The following is a 12,227-nucleotide window of genomic DNA, read 5'->3' as shown; positions in this document are numbered from 1 at the left end:
AGACCAGGGACTCTTTCACAAGGGAGCCCTGCATTTACAATTTCATAAGACAAGTCAAATGCAGCACACAAATACTCATGGAAAACAATTACATTCCTCAGTAAGAAGGTCTCAAATCAATATTTTAAATTGCCAGAGCAGCAGCAGAACATCCAATTGTAATGTATTTTGTAGTTGTTTCTAGCAATCAGTTGCTTTAACACTAAAAGTGGATTTAAGTAGTTTGGTGGAGACCCAGGGAAACTTAAGAGTTGACCAACCTTCTGAACGGGTGTAGTATCTCATGTTTTTATATTTTAACGGCGAAGTTAGGTAAGTCGGAAGCTTTTGTGGTACAGCTTTTTAAACATAAAGGGAATAATGAGACACAGGTGTGACTGGGATACAGAGAATAAAATGGTCAGTGGTGAATCCAAAGATGAAACCAGCTTTTCTGGGTGTTGTGGTTTGGAGTCGGCTGCACTATCGCTACACTAGACCATACTCCAATGGTGATTTTAAACACAAAATCTGAGCATGCACTGGTGTCATGGCCTATGTGGTGGGAGAAGTATGATGGCATGGAGCAATCAACACAGACACACCTCAATTTTCTTTCTTCACCATAGCACCTAGATGAAGGCTAGCTTTACTGCAAGAAATCCATCACTCAAGCTTTTCACAAACTTGTTCTTAATTTTCCTCCAAGAGTGACTGAAAATCTTTTGTAGACAGAGTTTATTCAGCACCGCACAGTAGGCAACTAAATAAATGGTTGAAACAAACTCTTCCCTTATCAAAAATCATCTTTGGGGTTTCCTCATTATCCTCTTACTCACTCAAACATGTGTGTGGGTGTGTGTATGTTCGTGTGTGTATTATTACGTGTCCGTGTGTCATGATCGTCGTTGGAAGCATACTCGGACCAAAGCGCAGCGTGATCTGGGTTCCACATATTTTTCATGAAACGCACAAAAACAATAAAGCATACACTAAACGTTCTGGAGTGCTCATAGGCAACAACACAAAAACAAGATCCCACAAAACACAGTGGGGAAATGGCTGCCTAAATATGATCCCCAATCAGAGACAACAATAAACAGCTGCCTCTGATTGAGAACCATACCAGGCAAACATAGAAATACACAACCTAGATTACCCACCCTAGTCACACCCCAACCTAACCAAAATAGAGAACAAAAAGGCTCTCTATTGTCAGGGCGTGACACTGTGTGTCTTTAGCCACATTTATACCTGACATTAACATGAATCCTTTGTCCTGATCTTGTCCACATTCTGATTTGTGTCTTATCTGGCATTGTGACTACATATCCTGGTCCCTCGCTGTATGCAAGTTATTTGACAGGTATTCTTTCTAAATAATATTTATTTATTTATTTTTAGATACATATTGATGCCATGTCAATGGTGCTACCTGTCAATGATTTTAGAGGGCAGAATAATTTATATTTAATGGTTTCACTGTCCAGATCCATCTACAATTGTAAGATATCCAGACACAATGTGTGCCTTACTACCTCTAGAGGTGGGTACAATCAGAATTTAGACAAGATCAGGACAAAGGATTCATGTTAGCACCATGGATATAAACGGGGCTTTTATGTACAAAACTATCCTTGTGGATACCAGAGGCCATCACAAGGACAGTTAAACAAGGAAAAGTCTGACAAGTGGGGACATTTTTCAGCTCCCCAGGAGGAAAAATGCTATTTTAAGATTAGGGGTGAGGTTTAGGGTTAGGGTTACAAATAGGGTTAGGGTTAGAATTAAGATTATGGCTAGGAGTTAAGGTTATGGTTAGAGGAAGCCAGAGGAAGGGGTCATAGGGGTAATTATCCCCCCCCCCCCGGGGCCAGGGATAGTGCAGGCTTTTCAGCCTTACATAGGAAAAGGGGACCCACTCTGATCTGGAGGTGGAAAAAATGTCAACAGCACTGAATTACTATGGCAAGACAAGACAAAGAAAGACAAAGGTTGAGAATTAAGAGGGAGAGTGGTGCTTGATTGAGGCTGGCGGAGGGCGATCACAGTTGTGTTTCTGTGTCGGTGCATGTGTGTGTGCATTTGTGTGTGAGTGATAGATAGATCGATAGATACGTAATATGACATTTGTAATGTCTTTATTGTTTTGAAACTTCTGTATGTGTAATGTTTACTGTTAATTTTTATTGTTTATTTCACTTTTGTATATTATCTATCTCACTTGCTTTGGCAATGTTAATACATGTTTCCCATGCCAATAAAGCCCATTGAATTGAATAGAAAGATAGATAGATAGATAGATAGATGTGTGTGCATATGCATTTTTTAGTCTGTGTGCATGCATGCCGTATGTGTTTCCCCTACTTTTCATCATGGTACTGCTGATCTGCTCTGTTCATCAGCACCATCTGCCCCCACCCACCGCTCTCTCTTTCACACACACACAAGCCCTGCCTCATTGCTTGGCTGGTCCCTTGGGAAATAGTTGTGGATAAGTTATTCAATTAGGGAGGTATTATTGGCCTCACCCTCAGAGGACGGAGCTGATGATGCTGTGATTACTCTGCTATGCATTCTGCTATGGCCCCAACACTGTGTGTATGAGTGAGTGCGTGTGAGTGAGTGTGTGAATGAGTGTGTGTAGCAATGTGTTTGCTGAGGGTGATTATTAGAGAAAGTAAAAGAGAAAGAGTGTGATTGTGTGCGTGTAAGTGTGCGTGTATGTGTTTCTGCACCATCAAGAGCATCTTGACTGGCTGCATCACCCTTTGGTATGACAAAAGCACCGCCCTTAACCACAAAACTCTACAGAGGGTGGTGGGGACGTCCCAGTTCATCACTGCCATCCAGGACCTCTATATCTGGCGGTGTCAGAGGAAGGCCTTAAAAATTGCTGAAGACTTCAGCCACTCAAACCATAGACCGTTCACTCTGCTACAATCTGGCAAACAGTACCGGAGCATCAGCTCTTGGACAAACAGGCTCCGAGACAGCTTCTACCCCCAAGCCATGTGAATGCTAAATAGCCATAAGAACACAAAATAGCTAATTAATTAATTGGTTACACGGACCCTTTATTGACCCTATATTGCACTGACTCTATGCACACTCACAAGACTATATATACACACTATATTCACTCACTCACTCACTCACTCACTCACTCACTCACTCACTCACTCACTCACTCACTCACTCACTCACTCACTCACTCACTACACTCTCACACAAAACCGTCACATATTCACATACACTACATACACACATAACACACACAGAGGTCTTCATGGGTCCAAGAAGTTGGGGCTTTCCCACCCGAACCCAATATGCATAAATGCATTTTTCAAATATGGAGACCCATTCTTAATGGACCCGAGGACAACTAGACCCGTTCTGGATAGACCAGGTCGGATCCAGACCCTATCCGATCCGTGCATTTAGTTTTACTTGTATTTAAGAGCAATTGGAGGCCACGGAAGGAGAGTTGTATGGCATTGAAGCTTGCCTGGAAGGTTGTTAACACAGTGTCCAAAGAAGGGCCAGAAGTATACAGAATGGTGTCGTCTGCGTAGAGGTGGATCAGAGACTCACCAGCAGCAAGAGCGACCTCATTGATGTATACAGAGAAGAGAGTCGGTCCAAGAATTGAACCCTGTGGCACCCCCATAGAGACTGCCGATTTGACACACTGAACTCTATCAGAGAAGTAGTTGGTAAACCAGGCGAGGCAATCATTTGAGAAACCAAGGCTGTCGAGTCTGCCGATGAGGATGTGGTGATTGACAGAGTCGAAAGCCTTGGCCAGATCAATGAATACGGCTGCACAGTAATGTTTCTTATCGATGGCGGTTAAGATATCGTTTAGGACCTTGAGCGTGGCTGAGGTGCACCCATGACCAGCTCTGAAACCAGATTGCATAGCAGAGAAGGTATGGTGAGATTTGAAATGGTCGGTAATCTGTTTGTTGACTTGGCTTTCGAAGACCTTAGAAAGGCAGGGTAGGATAGATATAGGTCTGTAGCAGTTTGGGTCAAGAGTGTCCCCCCCTTTGAAGAGGGGGATGACCGCAGCTGCTTTCCAATCTTTGGGAATCTCAGACGACACGAAAGAGAGGTTGAACAGGCTAGTAATAGGGGTGGCAACAATTTCGGCAGATAATTTTAGAAAGAAAGGGTCCAAATTGTCTAGCCCGGCTGATTTGTAGGGGTCCAGATTTTGCAGCTCTTTCAGAACATCAGCTGAACGGATTTGGGAGAAGGAGAAATGGGGAAGGCTTGGGCGAGTTGCTGTGGGGTGTGCAGTGCTGTTGACCGGGGTAGGAGTAGCCAGGTGGAAAGCATGGCCAGCCGTAGAAAAATGCTTATTGAAATTCTCAATTACGGTGGATTTATCAGTGGTGACAGTGTTTCCTATCTTCAGTGCAGTGGGCAGCTGGGAGGAGGTGTTCTTATTCTCCATGGACTTTACAGTGTCCCAGAACTTTTTGAGTTAGTGTTGCAGGAAGCAAATTTCTGCTTGAAAAAGCTAGCCTTGGCTTTTCTAACTGCCTGTGTATAATGGTTTCTAGCTTCCCTGAACAGCTGCATATCACGGGGGCTGTTCGATGCTAATGCAGACTGCCATAGGATGTTTTTGTGTTGGTTAAGGGCAGTCAGGTCTGGGGAGAACCAAGGGCTATATCTGTTCCTGGTTCTAAATTTCTTGAATGGGGCATGTTTATTTAAGATGGTTAGGAAGGCATTTAAAAAAAATATCCAGGCATCCTCTACTGACGGGATGAGATCAATATCCTTCCAGGATACCCCGGCCAGGTCGATTAGAAAGGCCTGCTCGCTGAAGTGTTTCAGGGAGCGTTTGACAGTGATGAGTGGAGGTCGTTTGACCGCTGACCCATTACGGATGCAGGCAATGAGGCAGTGATCACTGAGATCTTGGTTGAAGACAGCAGAGGTGTATTTAGAGGGCCAGTTGGTTAGGATGATATCTATGAGGGTGCCCATGTTTAAGGCTTTGGGGAGGTACCTGGTAGGTTCATTGATAATTTGTGTGAGATTGAGGGCATCAAGTTTAGATTGTAGGATGGCTGGGGTGTTAAGCATGTTCCAGTTTAGGTCGCCTAGCAGCACGAGCTCTGAAGATAGATGGGGGGCAATCAGTTCACATATGGTGTCCAGAGCACAGCCGGGGGCAGAGGGTGGTCTATAGCAGGTGGCAACGGTGAGAGACTTGTTTTTAGAGAGGTGGATTTTTAAAAGTAGAAGTTCAAATTGTTTGGGTACAGACCTGGATAGTAGGACAGAACTCTGCAGGCTATCTTTGCAGTAGATTGCAACACCGCCCCCTTTGGCAGTTCTATCTTGTCTGAAAATGTTGTAGTTTGGAATTAAAATTTCAGAATTTTTGGTGGTCTTCCTAAGCCAGGATTCAGACACAGCTAGAACATCCGGGTTGGCAGAGTGTGCTAAAGCAGTGAATAGAACAAACTTAGGGAGGAGGCTTCTAATGTTAACATGCATGAAACCAAGGCTATTACGGTTGCAGAAGTCGTCAAAAGAGAGCGCCTGGGGAATAGGAGTGGAGCTAGGCACTGCAGGACCTGGATTCACCTCTACATCGCCAGAGGAACAGAGGAGGAGTAGAATAAGGGTGCGGCTAAAAGCAATAAGAATTGTTCATCTAGAACGTCTGGAACAGAGAGTAAAAGGAGGTTTCTGGGGGCGATAAAATAGCATCAAGGTATAATGTACAGACAAAGGTATGGTAGGATGTGAATACAGTGGAGGTAAACCTAGGTATTGAGTGATGAAGAGAGAGATATTGTCTCTAGAAACATCATTGAAACCAGGAGATGTCATCGCATGTGTGGGTGGTGGAACTAATAGGTTGGATAAGGTATAGTGAGCAGGACTAGAGGCTCTACAGTGAAATAAGCCAATAAACACTAACCAGAACAGCAATGGACAAGGCATATTGACATTAAGGAGAGGCATGCTTAGTCGAGTGATCAAAAGGGTCCAGTGAGTGGAGAGGTTGGTTGGGGGTCACGGTGATTTAGACAGCTAGCCAGGCCATCGGTAGCAAGCTAGCATAGGATGGAGGTCTGCTATTAGCCACCTCTTGCGTTCCGTCAGTAGATTAGTGGGGTTCCGTGTGGTAGAGGGGATTAATCCAAATCACACAACAACAACAAAAAAAAACAATAGATATAGTTAGAGGCCCGAGAAGAAAAAAGAAAAAGAAAAAAAAATAAAAAAAAAGAAAAATAAATTGTCCGATTGTCTATACAGATAGCAGCCGATAAGACAGCTAACGGTTAGCAGGCCGCAGGTGGGCATTCAGGTAACGTCGCGACGGAGGAGCCAGCCGGATAACTCCTTCGGGTAGATAACGTTGGCAGTCCAGTTGTGAAGGCCCGGTGGGGCTCCGCGTAGGCAGTAAAACGGGTCCGGATAGGTGATTGTAGCCCAGGAGTGATTGATGGAACTCTTCAGCTGGCTAGCTCCGGAATAATTGATGTTTGCTCCGGAATCGACGAAAGCCAATAGTCACACGGATAGCAGCTAGCTAGCTGTGAGATCCAGGTATGAATGTCCAGAGTTAGCGGTTGAAATCCAGGGACATGGAGAGAAAAATTGGTCCGGTATGTTCCGTTCCCGAGCCGCGCAGCGCCGTACAAAACTGGCGATAGATTTTCGAGCTAGAGGATAGCTGATGACCACAAATCGTGGTTAGCTGAATACTAACGATTTGCCAGTAAAGAAGCTAACTTAAGTCCCATTCGGAGTCAGTGTCACTGTGAAAGAAAATGTTCAGTTAGAATAGTTTCCCATATGAGCCCTGTATCAACAGGTATAATAAACATCTGATTAGCTTCTGGATTAGCTTCTGGCTAGCTTCTGATTAGCTTCTGGCTAGCTTCTGGCTAGCTCCTGGCTAGCTTCTGGCTAGTTTCTGGCTAGCTTCTTGGAGTTTCTGGCTAGCTTCTTGGAGGATTACAGATTTTAGGTAAATAATACTTTTTTATAAATATAAATTGGTGAGGCAGGTTGCAGGAGAGTGTTTTCAAGATGAGTTTATGGAAAATTAAAAAATGTATGTGAAAAAAGTTGTAAATATATATATATACGGGACACGACAAGACAAGGACAAAAGACGTCTGAACTGTTATGCCATCTTGGAAAAAATTAATACTGGAGCACAGATCCTATGTTTGCAAATCCCTTATTTGCCACACTCTTTTCCCAAGACTGCTTCCTAGTTCTGCTGCTACCATCCTAAATGACCCGTTATACAAAATAAGACATGTCAACAGCTGGCAGTAAAGTGGCATGACAAACGAGACATCCATGTCCTCTCTACTGTCCATACAGCAACCATGTCAGCCACAGGGAAGGTGAACCACCTGACAGGAGAGAGAAAAATCAAACCAGACTGCGTGCTTGACTATAACCTCAAAATGGGGGCAGTGGATAAGGCGGACATGATTAAACAGCTTTGTGGAATGCCCTCAGAAGACAACCAAGTGGTATGAGAAGATATTTTCCCATCTGATTGACAGTACTGCCCTCAACGGCCACATAGTTCACTGCCAACTAACAGGTGAGATAATTACTGAACAGGGGATTTTTTTGTCATTGGACACAACTTTGTTAGAAACACAGCCTGGGTTTGAACCAGGGTGCCTGTAGTGACCCCTCAAGCACTGAGATGATGTGCCTTAGACAGCTGCGCCACCTGGGCGTCAAAAGGCCAGGGTAGCTTACAAATACAACAAGCCAATACTTCTCTGATGCAATTAGCATTGTTTTACAGAGCTAATAGAAGAATGTAGCTAGCTACATAAGCACGATTGAATATAACACCATAAAGGTTATGAAGTGAGTAACGTTACCTCGCGTGTCCACGGTTATAAGGAATATACACAAATATGTTATGCTCCATTCACACAATGACTATTTTTATGTGAATGAATGAGGCGGAACACACCTCAATTCAAACTGTCCTTAGAAAATAAAAAAAAACTTGTTAGAAAATAATTTGAAATTGACAAGTTGAAAAAAAAAATAAAAAAAATAGGCTGCGTGCCTTGTTTTGAGGGCAGCGCAGATTAAATGTACTGTTGCGTAACAATCACATTCTGGAATGGCGAGAACAATTTAACATCACTTGCATAAAAAAACTCACGCAGGAGCGACTGTTAGAGATATTTGGAACTAATGCATGAAAGGGTTAAAACCTCTTACAGCTACCCCCGACTTTTTTCAATTTCCACCTGAAGACATACCCAAATCTAACTGCCTGTAGCTCAGGCTCAGAACCAAGGATATGCATATTCTTGATTTCATTTGAAAGAAAACACTCTGAAGTTTGTGTAAATGTGAATTGAATGTAGGAGAATATAACACAATAGATCATACGTTTTATCATTTTTATTGTTGTATCATCATCTTTAAAATGAACAAGACAAAACAAACATTCAGATAGGATGATGGGGACAATTTCAGTGAAAAACATACGAGGGCAACAAAGTTTTTCAGAATGATAACTTCAAAATGGAGTGTGCTACATGACATTTGTCATGAAGTCATCCAGGTGTCCCACACAAGTAGCCCAAATGTACCCAAGTGGTCAAATTGGTGAAGTTATACATTTTGAATGGAATAACTATATACAAAATACCAACATGGTATTCTAACACACCCCCCAAAAAATGGAGAAAAAGCATGAAAAAAAAATATACATTTACAAAATAACACTTTCAATATTTGGAAGACACTCCTCTACACAATATTGTGCTGCTGATGCCAGGTGCCATAGCAGTCTCTTTCTGCTGTAAAGCAGAGGGTCACCAAGCATGTGGTGCAGGTGATGGGGACTTCATTTTGCAAAGAACACAGCGACGCCTCCATGCTGTGCCCTTTTGGGCCCGAGGCACATCCATGCCTCCAGAAATACATTTGTGCAGATGAACACCACTTGTGGCAGGAGCTGGATGAACCAGCTTCAGTGGGGGATGGACACCTTGGCACTGGGGGCTCCCATTCGGAGTCAGTGTCACTGTGAAAGAAAATGTTCAGTTAGAATAGTTTCCCATATGAGCCCTGTATCAACAGGTATAATAAACATATATAGAGTACAGGGAACATAAGGTTGAATATGTTATTATAGACCTGCTAGATCTACTGTCTCATTTATATTATGACAGACCAGCTAGATCTACTCTCTATTTTATATTATGACATTTCAGCTAGATCTACTGTCTCTATTATATTATGACAGACCAGCTGTATCTACTGTCTCCATTTCACTTTGGCCATTGTTGTCGGCCTGCCCTCCCCTCAACAGCCTCAAATAGGCTATTTCATGTGGGGTGGGGCGGCAGACACACGCATCTCACATTTCATTACATTACATTTTTATATATTGCTACTAAAATAAAAAAAATTACAAATAATATTTGATATTATTAATTTAAAACAACGGCATTAGCATGAGAAGAACTTACCAGTCCAAAATGATGTCCTCTCCGTTCAAAAAATATTCCTCCATTTGGGAATCGCTAAATGAATCGGTCCTCCAACAATCTATCTCACTTTCCCGATCAATTTCTTCTAAAATTGTGTGTACATCTGTATATCTAGACTTAGATTTAGCTTTCCCTGACTTAGTCGCCATTCTGATTGATATATAAACAGCTGAAGATGCACTTTACCAAAACAACGCTGTGCGTAACATGCGTTGCTCCTTCCGGTATGAAACTTTAATGGCGAATGACCCTATTTACGCCGGAGTTTACTACATGGGTTGGTCTTCCAACACATAAACATTACATATTGCCGTTTACCTCAGCTCATTGGCTATCTATCAAGACGATCAGTGGTGATTGGGTTAAAATACAGTCAATCAACGAAACAGCGGTCATATCATTGGTGCACAATGATGTCATTACTTGTTGTCTTCAAATCGGTTTCTTTCAAAATGACCCATCAGGTTTAGTTGTGTTACAAACAAACCAGTTGATTGCAATGAAACCAAACATGACTGGAAAAGTCACGTTTCGTGTGTGTATTTACATCAAATGTGTCGTCGAAAATGTAATGAGACGGAATTCACGACAGAAGCGGTTCACAAAATGTTTCGTGTTAGATTATAAAAATGAATTTTATCCAGCAAAAGACCATTCATTGTGTAACAATGAGCATTGGGAATGCAAACAGACGAAGATTGTCAAAGGTAAACTATTTATTTTACTGCAGTTTGTGATTTTGAAACACCTATGCTGGTTGAAATAGTTGTTTTTTATGGGGCTCTATCCTCAGATAATCACATCATATTCTTTCGCAGTAAATTCTTTTTTAAATCTGACAACGCAGTTGGATTAGCAAGATTCTAGGCTTTTGAAACATGTGAGACACTTGTATTTTCATGAATGTTTAATATGACTATTTATGTTGCGATCACCGTATGTTGTCGAATTTCAGACGGGTTCGGTGCGCAGAGAGGTTAATAAAATAATTATAAAATACTCTTTCAAAATGCAGATGTGTTTTTCGTTATGGATCCATAATGAATTACTATGGGAATAAATATCACTGAATGACAGAAATATTGGAACAAAGTAGACTTTGATCCATGCCTGGGCCTGCAGGACGCCAAGTTCTTTGTTTGTCAGACGAATCATTGGGGTCGAAATTACAGAACAGTTCAAAACAAGAGAACACACATGGTTAATGTTCTGGAAAAAAATATATCCATATATTGGTCATGGCTCCCGAGTGGCACAGCGGTCTAAGGCACTGCATCAGAGTGCAAGAAGCAGCACTACAGTCCCTGGTTTTAATCCAGGTTGTATCACATGTGGGTTTTAGCCAGCCTGCCAGCATAGTGGAGTCTGCCACTAGCACAGTCAGTGTAGTCAGCTCAGCTATCCCCATTGAAACCGTGTCTGTGCCTCGACCTAGGTTGGGCAAAACTAAACATGGCGGTGTTCGCCTTAGCAATCTCACTAGGATAAAGACCTCCTCCATTCCTGTCATTATTGAAAGAGATCATGATACCTCACATCTCAAAATAGGGCTACTTAATGTTAGATCCCTTACTTCAAAGGCAATTATAGTCAATGAACTAATCACTGATCATAATCTTGATGTGATTGGCCTGACTGAAACATGGCTTAAGCCTGATGAATTTACTGTGTTAAATGAGGCCTCACCTCCTGGCTACACCAGTGACCATATCCCCCGTGCATCCCGCAAAGGCAGAGGTGTTGCTAACATTTATGATAGCAAATTTCAATTTACAAAAAAAAAAGACATTTTCGTCTTTTGAGCTTCTAGTCATGAAGTCTATGCAGCCTACTCAATCACTTTTTATAGCTACTGTTTACAGGCCTCCTGGGCCATATACAGCGTTCCTCATTGAGTTCCCTGAATTCCTATCGGATCTTGTAGTCATAGCAGATAATATTCTAATCTTTGGTGACTTTAATATTCACATGGAAAAGTCCACAGACCCACTCCAAAAGGCTTTCGGAGCCATCATCGACTCAGTGGGTTTTGTCCAACATGTCTCTGGACCCACTCACTGTCACCGTCATACTCTGGACCAAGTTTTGTCCCATGGAATAAATATTGTGGATCTTAATGTTTTTCCTCATAATCCTGGACTATCGGACCACCATTTTATTACGTTTGCAATTGCAACAAATAATTTGCTCAGACCCCAACCAAGGAACATCAAAAGTTGTGCTATAAATTCACAGACAACAAAAAGATTCCTTGATGTCCTTCCAGATTCCCTCTGTCTACCCAAGGACGCCAGAGGACAAAAATCAGTTAACCACCTAACTGAGGAACTCAATTTAACCTTGCACAACACCCTAGATGCAGTTGCACCCCTAAAAACTAAAAACATTTCTCATAAGAAACTAGCTCCCTGGTACACAGAAAACACCCGAGCTCTGAAGCAAGCTTACAGAAAATTGGAACGGAAATGGCACCACACCAAACTGGAAGTCTTCCGACTAGCTTGGAAAGACAGTACCGTGCAGTACCAAAGAGCCCTTACTGCTGCTCGATCATCCTATTTTTCTAACTTAATTGAGGAAAATAAGAACAATCCGAAATTCCTTTTTGATACTGTTGCAAAGCTAACTAAAAAGGAGCATTCCCCAAGAGAGGATGGCTTTCACTTCAGCAGTGATAAATTCATGAACTTCTTTTAGGAAAAGATCATGATTATTCGA

The sequence above is a fragment of the Oncorhynchus tshawytscha genome, linkage group LG03 (genome assembly GCF_018296145.1).
Source record: "Oncorhynchus tshawytscha isolate Ot180627B linkage group LG03, Otsh_v2.0, whole genome shotgun sequence".
In the NCBI taxonomy this organism is placed as follows: Eukaryota; Metazoa; Chordata; class Actinopteri; order Salmoniformes; family Salmonidae; genus Oncorhynchus; species Oncorhynchus tshawytscha.
This window is presented reverse-complemented; position numbering follows the sequence as displayed.